The sequence below is a fragment of the Haliaeetus leucocephalus genome, unplaced genomic scaffold (genome assembly GCF_000737465.1).
Source record: "Haliaeetus leucocephalus isolate CR32 unplaced genomic scaffold, Haliaeetus_leucocephalus-4.0 Scaffold228, whole genome shotgun sequence".
Classification (NCBI taxonomy): domain Eukaryota; kingdom Metazoa; phylum Chordata; class Aves; order Accipitriformes; family Accipitridae; genus Haliaeetus; species Haliaeetus leucocephalus.
This window is the reverse complement of record NW_010972664.1, coordinates 15,101,084-15,113,959: the sequence shown is the minus strand read 5'-3', so window position 1 is coordinate 15,113,959 and position 12,876 is coordinate 15,101,084.

Genomic DNA, 12,876 nt, shown 5'->3' with positions numbered 1-12,876 from the left:
TGCTAATTACTGTCCTTAGGAAGTCTGTATCTTTTATCCAAGGGGAATGCATTGACCATAAAAACCCACAAAAGTAAAACTCAAGTGGTTTGTTCATGTCACCAGAATTCCAAGATAAATGTTATAAAAGTGATCAGCCATCATGTATTATATATATACAGACAGTGCACATTTTTCTCTCACTGTACTTCAGGACTGAGACTTCTCTAGGTGACAGTTATGGAAAATCTGAAGTAGCTGGAATGTGCAAAAATAGAAAGTTCTGAACGCATTTAATAAAAGTTTAATTTGTGAGTTATATCAGCATAGAAATAACTACTGATGGGTGAAACCCAAAGGTGCATCAGTTCAGACAAAGATCTATATATGAACTTTTTAAAGATTTCACTCTTTCTTATGGTGTAGGCTTTATATCACTTTCATTACTCCTTCCTTACCCTATTCTTCCATGTTTTTAATGCCTAAATTAACCTGCTTGTTTACAGCAAATCTTAACACACCTTCTTTCTTATTAGTGTTTCAAACAGCTTATCTTTTATACCAGTATGCTCTGGGAGTGTAATGTATTTGGTTAGCCTTTTTTTTTTTTTTTTTTTTTCTTTCTTTCTTTCTTTCCCCTTGTGGACTTTGGCAAGGGTGTGCTGTACAGACCTCATGTCTTCCTCTGACTCCATTGTTGTATTTCTGAGGTGGTTCTTCCCCAGACTTTCATTTTCCTGTGCAGGATTTTATCACAGGGGTTTTGCAGACCTGCCAGGACTCAGCATGAACTTCCTGTGGGTTTTGGCTTGTCTTTCTGTCACAGTAGGGAAATCATATCAATTGCTGATCAACCCCAAGTCTTGCTGATCAGTGTGGGGCTCTTGCAGGTTTGCAAAGCTTAAACAAAAAACGTTGATGTAAACAACATGACGTAGTTTGTGTGGTTTCCTAGTTTTTCTCAAAGGCACCCACGTCGGTGACTCTTGTATAGACAAGCAGAACCAAATCTTGGTGAGTAGAGAGCAGCAAGCAAGTACTGGAGAGTGAAATGAGGGATTACTATTATAGCAGTATTCTGAAGATAAGTAGCAAGTGAATGCAACTGGGTGAAAAAACAGAATTTTGTCATCTATCCATTGTACTGGCATCATTAAAATAGGCATTTTTTTTTTTCTGGATAATTCAGTGCTTTTGTACAGTTTTTTTCATGTTATTTGCCTTTAGAGGTGTTCTGCAAGGGATGAGATTGTGAATAGATTGCTTGTAAGTAATGGCTAAAGGTACTATTATTTCTAACTCAACAGGAAACATTCCCTTGTTATTTCTTCAAGTTGTGATTGAAGAGCCATAGACAAAGCTGCTGTTTACTAAAAGAGCATTGTATTAGCTCTGGTGACAGCAGCAAATCACCTTTTAAGAGAGGCAATTTCTCCTCCTATTGGACCTGATTTTGATGTTTGTTCTGGTGTAAATCGGCGTTAACGTAGCTCACTTGTTCTACTTTCATATTCAGTGCAAATGAACAAGCTTCTGTAAGAACTGTGTTTGCTGGATCTGAGAAAGTAATTCTCTGGCCTCTGGTACTACTTATTTCTTGTCGGATTTCATTATAATTGGTCAAGACAAGTGTTGGAACAGCGCAGTTCTACCTGTTCAAAGTCATGCCTGTCTCGGATCGTGACTGACTCTTTAGATATACATGTGTAAGCATCAGCGTCCCCTGGGACTCTTCAGTCATCTCTGCTAACTGTACCTTAAGAAAAATGACATCAGCAGTTTAACGCTCTTAAAAACTGTTGGACTTGCTCTAGAATCCAGGACCTAATTCCATTCCAGTGCAAGTGTGACCTGGCAGAACTCCCAGAATATAAAAGGCAGTATGCTCATGGGGTAGGCTGTACTAATTTGATGAAGTTAAAAGTGAAGGCAGTAAGTAGGAAGTCAAATTTTGTGCTGGGACTGACAAGATATGGGAAGTAAGACTCTGCTGGCAGATGTGTGACAAGATGAGACATCAGACCCAGGAGAAGATGATGTGGCAGGAGGTGGTGAAGGGTGAGGGAGCCCTCACTCCCTCACCACAGGAGCTCGAGAAGCGCTGGAAGGGCTTCCACTGAGAAGGTGGCTAAACTGTGGACCTGTGTGCTGCCCCAGCAAACACAGTGATTCAGATCTAGATGAGGTGAGGAGGTGAATAAGAAAGAAGGGGAAGTGATTTGCCCCAGACAGTGGCTTCTTCTATTTCGTTCCATAGAATGGATGCCCAGCAGTAGGTGCCTTTGAAACATGATGGTTGCTAACTCAACATTCAGAGGTTTGCCTTCCTCGTGCAAGTGGAAAATTATGATGTTTGCCACGGTATGTTATGGACATGGACTTACACTTCCTTTCATATACGCTACTGCAGATCTCCTTTATGGCTGTAGTTTTTCATGTCTAGTATAGGAAACAAGATCTAAACATGCAGTTTGGAAGAGGTTCCATCTCTGCTTGGTTTCCTATGCTTATCACACTCTAGTCTCACTTTCCTATCTTGGAACTCTGCATGTCAGCTGGACTAGGAAAGAAGGCATCTGAGAGTGTGCAAAAAGAGCAAATGCAGTATAAGAGTGAGGATGAGAAAGAAGGCAGAGGATACAGTATTGTTCATGAGGAAATACAAGGCAGGGAAATTCACTGAATAAAAAAACTAGAATATGTTCTTGATGTATCATGTCAAGGGGAAAATAACTAATTAAAAGTCACTTTCACACTGTTGCAAGAGATGGAGTCAGGGATGAGTGGCACAAAAGAATTAAAGCTATTTATGTAAAAAATACACCTCAATTTAAAAAAAAAGAAGACTGGGAAACTGGCAAGGTAGAGGGACAGCTTTGAGGTGTGCTTCAACTTTTCTAACATTTTTGGAGTATTACTTGATTATTTTTCCTTATCTGATTGATTGATGGAAAAATCTCTGAAGCATAAGAATTATTTGGTAGAATGATTTCTAAAGGTCTGATAAAAACAGCAGCCCTGTAAGTAACTCTATGATTGTTCAGATTGTCTGCTCTTGATATGTTGAAAATTCGTCCCTTGACAATTACCTTTTTCTGCTCTGACTTTACTTTGTTTCCTTGCTATCCTAGCTTATGGACTTGCTGACAGTGATGGTTGAGAATCCACACCACACTGTGGGTAGTTTGCACTGTGTTACTGGCATGAAGAAAGTTTTTCCTGGGGTCATACTGAGTCAAAGTAAACTTTTCCAGCACTTTTTTAGCCTAGGCCTTTCGATGGGGTGCACTCTAGGCTCTTTTTATTCCATCCATGTTTCTCAATCTGTTTTTGATGTCTGAAGGGAACTCTCATAACTAAATACAGTCCAAATAATTCTAGCTATACTGCAAGAGTTTTTTTTCAGTGCATGGTGGATCTAGGATTAACAGACTGTCCAAGCATTTTCATTCAAAATCCTTTCTGTTCCAAGGACAGTTATGTTGAATATAAGCTGCCTGCAGGGCTTCCTCTTTTGAAATGGTAGCATTGTCTGTATGCTGATGGACTGGATCTATGTTTGTTTGAAAGTTTGTTCTTTTTCTTGCTCTTTAAGGCCTGACCAGACCTGTTGTTAAATTCCATGATCTTTGCTGCTTTGATCATTCACAAGAAAAGCCCTTGGGCAAGAAAGAAAATTATAAAGCTGGATGTTTATGGCATATTGAAGCCTGGACTTCTGAGCAGTGTTTCTCTACAGATGGTGCCCTTAAGAAACCTTAGAGAGGTTTTCACATGTGCAGGTGCATGCACCTGTGAATTCATTTGAGAACTACCAGGTCATATAAAAAGTAACAAAGTACATTGCAAAATATCACAAACTATTTTAAAATGCTATGAAGCTTTTTTCAGATATTGCTGGCAATACAGGAAAAATGAACTTTGATATTTGAGAACATGTGGGTAGATGTTGATAGGTTTACAGATTTATGTATACCTAAGAACTATATAAATATTATCTGTGTCTCTTGACTAAATAAGAAATCATACTTTTCAAACTACATACTGCAATATTAAGATAAGTACTTCTTTCCTTCATGTTTACAGCAAAGTGGAATAAGCTGTTTTCCTCTGAGGTCATTGCCCCAATGTTTCATAAAATGCACAGCACAGATACTAAAATTAATAGACTTTGCAAATCTTCTTTTGAAATCAATCCTGATAATAGGTATTTTACAAGGGAAAACTGTTAAAAACTTGAGGAACTGAACTTTTCTCAAAAGCAGTCATAACTTTTGAAATGTTACTGAGTTTTATGTCCAAGAGGCTTTTAAAAAGCGGGGTGGGAGTAGTGGTGGGCTGTTTGAAACATCCATTAGGACTGGGTGTTCTGAAGTCCCTCTCATGTCACCTTTTTGCATGGAGCACTGTTGACAAGTTGTGAAAGATTCACTCACAGGTACAGAGCAATATATGCCTGGATGCTCTACTGGCAAGGATTTGAGTTATGTATTTTTTTAATGGATAGTTTTCATTTCAAGCATATATTTTCTCCTCCTGATTCAGTGCACGGTACTTTTTTAGCAACTAGAGAAGAATGCTAAAAATGAAGAAGTAGTAGTTCTTTAATCGACCCATCCTATTGACACCCATGCATTCAGTACCGGCACCTTCCTTGTCTTTGAGGTGTCTGAAGAGATATACAGGCAGAATGAGAGCGGGAGACGAACCTGAATGCTTGCCCTCAGACTAATGGTCCCAAAACACAATGTCAGACTTTCTAACAATATGCTTCCTATGAATAATGAACAGGTCTGGCTTCATGAAAAATACCTCGATTCAAAAAAACAATTTAAAAAATGACAGAATAACCCTTATTCACTGTAGTCTGCTAGCTAAGAAAGCAAAAAGGCAGGAGCATAATATAAAGTTCTATCTGCTGACAAGTAAATCAAAACATGTCATCCCACTGGGCACACAAATACACAGTTTGGAGGAAAATATACAGGTGAGGACTGTGCACTGTATCCTGTTCCTTCCCACAAAGGGAGCTGAGTGTATTTAAGGGCCTCATCTTTGTGAGTTAGTAGTGTTGTGGGCAGAAATGGTGAAATGATGCAAAGCAGTGTTTATGATCTCCGTCTCCATTTCAAATGGTGGTTAGTTTCTGTGGCTGTGTTGGCTTATTTAGACAGCGTTTCTGCTTCTTCACTGCACAGTTGGGTGTAGCAATCCTTTCTGAGCAAATACTCATTGTTTTCCATTAGCAAAATGCTGCTGTTTGTGATAACTAGGAGGGGGGGAAATATCCCAAACTCTCCTGAGACCCTGTCAGATACTTGTGGAAAAACTGTGTGGGTTTTAGTCTTCTATTGAGAGCTCTCCAAGGAGGCCTTGTTATAAGTAATCTTTGGAGAATTAAGTATGAGAATAAGTAATCTTTGGAGAGAACTAGCACAGAAACCTCCAAATCTGCAATCGTGAGTGTCTGGGCCAGACAGCCTGGGTTAGCAGATCAGTGCAGAAGCATAGTGATGATGATAGGTTACACGTGTAATGAGCATAACTCCCCTGGGGATGCAGGGGCAGGCTGTATGACACACACGTGTGATTTCATATACAATTTTTTTCAGATAATACTGTCTGTAACTGGAACCCTTGCGTTCTGTGATCATTCATACCAGCTACATGTGTAAGCTGTGAAGTTGAAAGCACTGGTACTGCTCATTTGCTAAAAAAAAAAAAAAAAAAAAAAGTTTGCATGTGGGGAGGCTGTGTATTTGTAACGCTTGGAAATAAAATGGAAGATTAAAACTAATGTTACAATTCAGTTGCTTACATTTCCAGAGGGCAACGAATGACAATAAACAAGAAATTCATATCAAAGTTCATTATACTATAGTTAGCACAGCACAAATGGTCAAAGACAGTAAGAAGTGCATATAACTTATTCTTTTTTAGTCTTTCTCCCATCCCCCCAGTTTCCCCATAACTACATATTGGAACAGTAGAGAAATAACGTGACAACTTTGTCTTCTGCTGAAAGTTTCTTTTACATTTTCTGGATTTATTTTTTTATGGTGACCAAGATTTTTATGAGACTGTTGATACTCCTCTTGTCTTTAGTTGGTGCTCAAGATGTGAAACTTCAGAAACCAGTTTTAATTCAAAATGAAACTATTGTTTCTGAAAGGATTAACAAAAGAGAGAACAAACTTAGTCAAAATAATGTGACACTTCCTATTTCTACACTCTTGCTAAAACCTAAATTGAGAATCTACCTTCTCAGTGGCCTCTTACTTTTCAGAAGCTTACAGACTCAGCTCCCTGCCTAACTATTGCATGTTACAAGTTATGGCTGAAATTGTTACTTTTGTAGTAAAATATTCTTGAAACTGATGTCATCTACCTGGACTTGTGCAAAGCATTTGACACTGTACTGCATGACATCCTTGTCTCTAAATTGGAGAGATGTGGATTTGATGGATGGACCACTCGGTGGATAAGGAATTGGCTGGATGGTCGAAGACAAAGAGTTGCGGTCAATGACTTGATATCCAAGTGGAGACCAGTGATGAGTGGCATTCCTCAGGGGCTGATATTAGGACCAGCGCTGTTTAACATCTTTGTCGGCGACATGGACAGTGGGATTGAGTGCACCCTCAGCAAGCTTGACAACGACACCGAGCTGTGTGGTGCGGTCAACACACTGGAGGGAAGTGATGCCATTGAGAGGGATCTTGACAGGCTTGAGAGGTGGGCCCATGCAAACCTCATGAAGTTCAGCAAGGCCAAGTGCAAGGTCCTGCACATGGGTTGGGGCAATCCCAAGCACAAATACAGGCTGGGCGATGAGTGGACTGAGAGCAGCCGTAAGGAGAAGGACTTGGGGGTGTTGGTTGACAAGAAGCTCAACATGACCCAGCAATGTGCATTTGCAGCCCAGAAAGCCAACTGTATCCTGGGCTGCATCCAAAGAAGCATAACCAGCAGATTGAGGGAGGTGGTTCTGCCCCTCTACTTGGCTCTTGTAAGACCCCACCTGGACTACTGTGTTTAGCTCTGGGCCCCGCAACATAAGAGAGTCATGGCCCTGTTGGAGCGAGTCCAGAGGAGGGCCGTGAAGATGATCAGAAGGCTGGAGCACTTCTCCTATGAAGACAGGCTGAGAGATTTGGGGTTGTTCAGCCTGGAGAAGAGAAGGCTCCAGGGACACCTTATAGCAGTCTTCCAGTACCTCAAGGGGGGGTCTAAAGGAAAGATGGGGAAGGACTCTTTGTCAGGGAATATAGCGATAGGATGAGGGGTAATGGCCTTAAACTGAAAGAGGGTAGGTTTAGATTAGATGTAAGGAAGAAGTTCTTCACTGTGAGGGTGATGAGGCACTGGAACAGGTTGCCCGGAGATGTTGTGGATGCCCCATCCCTGGAAGTGTTCAAGGCCAGGTTGGATGGGTCTTTGAGCAGCCTGGTCTAGTGGAAGGTGTCCCTGCCCATGGTCCCTTCCAACCCAAACCATTCTGTGATTCTATGAAAACTAAGTGTCTTGTCTGACTGTTATGTCCAGGGAAGCATGAAAATTGTAATAATAAAAAGATTTGTTTTGTATTCTTTACATTTACACTTTCAAATTCCAATTACAAAAATGGACACTGCTAAAATGTAAACAAATATCAAGTCACGTGCAGTGTCTTGTCCAATGACAAATGACTTTTTAAAAAAATACAATTTCTCGACCCTCGGAAGCTTTACTCAGTGGGAAAGAGTAAATACTGAATAAATGCTTGTTGATGCAGAAGGCTAGACTTGATTCTAAAAAAGCTTGCCCCTGCTTCTCCACTTGCTCAGCCACATGTATCTTAACAGAACTGGAGTAGCAACTACAGGACAGAGAAGAATGTGATTTGAGGAACTTGAAGATTACAGATTGACAACTGTAGAAAAAACCTGAAGTTTCTTCTGTCCGTCTCTTCCTCAGTCTTAGTTATGTGTAACTTAGCAGAGGTTGCTGGGTATTTTTTTGAATCTCTAAATTTGGGTTGGCTTGGATCCCTGAGTTTCATACAGTTTTTTCCCTTCTGTCCTTACCAATCCTGAGGTGACTAAGACCTCACTTCTACAATTGGCAGTCCGTCTGAAAAAAGCTCTCTGATGCACCCACCAGAAGCCCCCTGTAGTTTAGTGGTGTATGCAACATATTTTGTGCCTGCAGGATTCCTGTTGTTTGCTTTTTTTAACACATGCAAAACCATTATGTGGGCACACTTGTTTTCTTCTGGTGTTCACAGACTGTACTCAAGATAATAGCATCTTTCCACCTGTCAGAAGAAGTGTGTTTGCTTTTCACAGGAAGTTTTCCTGCAGTTTCTTATCAGAAGGACCTATCAGGACATAATTATTCTGGGCAAGAACAGGGGAAACATGGAATTATTGTGAAACAACATCCTTTTCTTGCGCTATTGCTAGTAATGCAGGAATGAATCATAGACATAAGTGAATACATTCAAGAACTAATGCCAACAACTGGCAATAGATAAAAGATGAGAACAGACTAGTAATAACAAAGACAAGGAGCCAAGTTTAGGTAGAGTATGTAACTCAGCGGGGAACACATGCAGACATTCTTACAGCAGAAACTAGAAGGCAGAATGATGTTACAGGGAAATAAAATGTAGAGCGGTGGAAGTAATGGATTTTTCAGTCTAGTGGCCAAACTTAAACATTGCGGGGGGAAGGCTTGTGTTGACTCAATGTGCAATGTTCTGAGGTTGGTTTTGGTAATGCAAAGATATGAAGAATGTCCTTCTGTTCAGTAACAAAGGCTATGGCTGCAGAAAATACAGTACAAGACTCAAATAATTATGTTTTGAAGGTATTTAAACCTTTAAGAATGAGGTTAGTTTCAAAATGGATGTGCTGTTCTATTTTGAAAATGTCAAAGTGTTTCCATTTTCCCCCTTCCTTCTTGCTTGAAAGTATTTATCAAGTCTGGTCAAATTCGTGGATTCTTGTCTTGGGGTACATTAGAGGGCAGAAAAATGAGAAAGAACCTCTGTTTTTGTGTAAATTCACTTAATGAATAATTAATCATATTTATACCAAATTGCTTTTGTGTATACAGCATTTTTTTTCCCAGAAAATCCCATGATACATTGCAATTAACTCATCAAACACTTCTGTCAAGAAATTTTTGTTAAAAAAAAATTAATTTCACAAAAAACTTGTGATGGTTATATTGAATTTGTAATAGTTTGGATTTTCATTTGAAACATCTAAAAGATTCTCGCAGAAGATGGCATTTTTCAGTCCACATGAAACAAGTTTATGATGACTGTGAGTATGAATTTGCTTTCTCTTTCTTTAAGCATGTGTCTTCATGGGCAAAATTGCTGTATATGTAATTATATGCATGCATATAAACAGGGAGTGTTCTGTATTATGACAAGCTTAAAATTTGAGGAACAGCATATGCATTCTGGCCTGTGCAGTGTTTTTTTATGTGGGGTAGGTATTTATGATCATGTAATTATAATAGGTTCACATTAAGATTCCAAAACTAGTTCCTCTCTATGTAGTACTTCAAGCGCAGAGAGGCTTTTGCAGCCAGCCTAAGCTTCTTGCTCTCTCCAGGCACCCCAGACTTGTTATAGTTGCTCTGGGGTTTCGCGTGCTTTCTTAGTAGAGAATATGCATTGCCACTCTGGCAGCAGTGTGAACTTGGGCTAATGATGTTTGTGTATTAATATTTTTGATACACTGGGAAAGACAAGCAAGGGAAGCAAAATGTTCAATAGGTTCAGAAGTCTTGAGGTGTTTCTTCTTGCAGCACTGTAGAGAGCTCTGAAACTGTCTTGGGATGGGGAGGAAGGGCAGCATGACATAAGAGAAAAGTAATATTTATCAAATAACTGTTTTCTTTACCATAGAGCCATATAACCATCAGGCTTTTTGCCTCTGTACATTTGTCTCAGACTAGGAGACTGCAGATAATGAGAAGGTGTGATGCAGCAGCTCTGCTGTGATGATTGTTTTCGTCTCCATTTGCAGTCACCCAGCTGCAGACCATAATAACAGCAGAATATTGTTGTAAGGACAGGAACTTTCACATGGGTCACTTATGCTCCATACTCTGTGTCTTTACATTGGCAAAACAGCCTCTTGAAATTATTCTCCCTTATGGATGCCTTATTTGCTATTTATAGTGATTTATGCCACTTGGCACATTTTTGCCTTTAGACCTGAAAATAATCTGGCCTTTTTGGGGCTGGTTGCCTTTAGCTATGTTTTCAACCTCTTAGAAATGTGTTGTGAGGGGGAAAACATTAGATCTGTATTGTGTAGCTAGGTTCAGGTCTTATATTCTAAGAAGCTTGCAAGAACATAATCTGTTGATTTTGTGTGTGCATGGAATTTGGAAGATGAAAATGTTTTCTTTCAACATGAAATGTGATTCATTAAAATACTTCTCAAAGTTGTTATTTTTCCTTTGACAATGATGTGGAGGAGCTGACCTCCCAGGTACAATAAAGAGGGATCAAACCAGTAAGTACTATAAAAATAAATTAGAGGAAAAAACACTTTTTAGTAGCTTGGAATTTCATGTCAAATGGGTTTGACAGGGTGTTGAGCAAACTAAATTGCTACTATGAGATAGAATGAGGATCTTGGGTCCCTTTTTTTGTTTTCTTTAGCTCTGGCTTTAATATAATTTGGTTTCTTATGCAGCAAAAGAAGTCTGACTACTTTTTCTTGTCAAAGAAAATACTACTAGGCTACAGAAGAAAAAAAAAGGAAAGGTTTATTGAGCAACCTTATATCAGTGTAGTTGTTGTGATGAAGTATGTACTGTATTGATGCTTCATAGGTTTAAATATGTAGATGTCCTGTGGAGATGTCCTCACAGGATCCTCATAACACTACTTCTTTTTTGTGGGGTGGGGAGAGGAAATGTTTTTATTTTATGTAATTTCAAAATGTCGTGTACACTGTGTGTTAAGTGGTTGAACTTTAGGTTGATTTGCATTAGTATTGTGCAGATTAATTTCCTTTATGAAAATAAAAGACCAATTTTAAAATTCATCTTGGTACACTTCTCAATGTGGTCTCCACTTAAACCAAGTGTTTTTTAAAATAAATCACTTAATTTGGAGTGACATTCATTACCTCCAAAACATGCACCTCACTGTTGTGAACCAATATGTATCACGCACACTTCTGAGATGAATTTCCACAGAGCATTGGTCCAAATATGCCAACATTTAAAAGTTAAATACAAGTGGATCCAGATGAAAGCCAATCACAGAGGTTCCCATCTGGCAAATATCTATGTACTTAACTTTATGCATATGAATATTAACAATGAAGTTAACTGGATTATTTATGTAAAATTAAGCACATATGCTGAGGCCCATTTCTGTCATTTCCTTCTTACTAAGAATGTGAAAATGAATATTAATAAACTCTGCAGAAGAGTCTTGCAAAGATGTCTATATGTAGGCAGGTGCTTAATTTTTAAAGTCTGTGCAGTCGAAGTATTTGTGTCTGTAAAATGTAAACATGTGCAGAAGACTTAGCAGAATCAGCCCATGTGTCTAAGCAGATGTATTTATAGTATCAAACCACACTAGTTTACTCAGAATAAAGCCATTATTTGAGTGACTTTTCAAACTGAAAAGACTCTGGGAATCTGGAATGGCAATGAAGTTCCAAGTATTATTAAAAGAAAAATAGTCTTGTACCAGCTTCCTATTAATTTTAATTGTATTACACCTCATTCTTAATTCAAATGAGCTAAACTCATCACTGGCTGTAAATCCATAGGGTGTTTATTTTCCCTCATATTTTCTCCCATGAAATGTATCATTAGCACATCATATTTGAGTCTTTGCTTGTTGCAGATAAGTCCTTTTTCCATTCAGTGATAATTTCATATTCAAATAGTGTATACATTAGCAATGTGATTTAATTCTCCAGTTTGTTTATGTTTGGAAGGCTAATGTTTTCTAAACCACAATTTAAGGGTGCATTTAGCAAGGCAAATTATAGGTTCCCAAGTGAGTCAAGTTGTGTAAATTGTCAGCTTGCATTGACATACAAAGGAAAGTTCTAAGCTGTCATAAGTTACGTGTTGTGGGGCCAGACAAGAGCAGGGTAACAAGCAAATCAGGTGAAAAAGGAATTTGCCCAGCAGGAATTCCCTACATAGCAGGTAAAATTGCAAGACTTGTGTAAATCACTGCAGAGAGAATGGAAAAACAGATTGTAGTTATTTATCCTCACAACTTTCCCTCATTCAAAGAGGAAATTCCATAAGCTTTCTATTTTAGGGGAAGATAGTGGCATTTAGGTTCCTGCCATGAATTGCGTGATCTATCGCTGTAGCTCATCAAGAGCAATTCAGCTCCTTTCTGCCAATGTAGACAACACTGTGCACATAAAGATCTCACTTTTCTCTAGCAGAGGTGGTACTAATATTTTACCAGGGATTTCTGTGAAAGTATTAGGTGAATATTTCTGCAAAAACATCATTCCTACATGGGCACAAAAAATTTTTCATTAAGACTCTTCACTATGAATATTTTTTGGTCCTGGAAAATATCAGGGCCAATCCTACCTCTGTAAGTCATCGGTGTGCTTGCAAGAGATTTGTGCCATCAACTGAAATTAACGTAAATAAGCCTGCAGTGATTAGAACATGTTGGCAGTATAGAAATGGGGTCAACTGTTGTAACTTAAAGTACGCTATAGCAAACTATTCTAGGTTTGAAGGGTATGTTGTTAATGCTTGGTGTTAGAGGATCATGGTCCAATTTATAGGCTGACTAGTAGTTTCAGGGATTTCTAACAATGAACTGTCTCAGAACCTTACACTCATTTCTGAGCCTTACTTTGAGAGATTCTTGGAAAAACTTGTACGACT